This window comes from Salvelinus fontinalis, chromosome 2 (genome assembly GCF_029448725.1).
Source record: "Salvelinus fontinalis isolate EN_2023a chromosome 2, ASM2944872v1, whole genome shotgun sequence".
Taxonomy (NCBI): domain Eukaryota; kingdom Metazoa; phylum Chordata; class Actinopteri; order Salmoniformes; family Salmonidae; genus Salvelinus; species Salvelinus fontinalis.
In genome coordinates, this window is record NC_074666.1 from 13415166 (window position 1) to 13415519 (window position 354).

Sequence of the window (354 nt, forward strand, 5' to 3'; positions counted from 1 at the left end):
AGCCTACTGTAGAGACACCAGCCTACTGTAGAGACACCAGCCTACTGTAGAGACACCAGCCTACCATGCCTCCCTTAGACCAAACCTTGACCAGACGAAGCACTAAGCCATGCATTAAGCTAATGTCGTTAAAAGGGATCCTGATCAAAAGCGACAGGATGACAGTCTGGTCCCAGATCTGTTTGCGCTATCTTGCCAACTACTTCGATGAGTTACAATGAGTTGGCAAGACAGCACAAACAGATCTGGGACCAGGCTAGAAGGTCAAATTTAACAACAATTAGGCTACTTTTTTAATACCTGAAAACCAAAATGTAAACAATAGGATGGCATACAGGAACAAAGACAAAAATG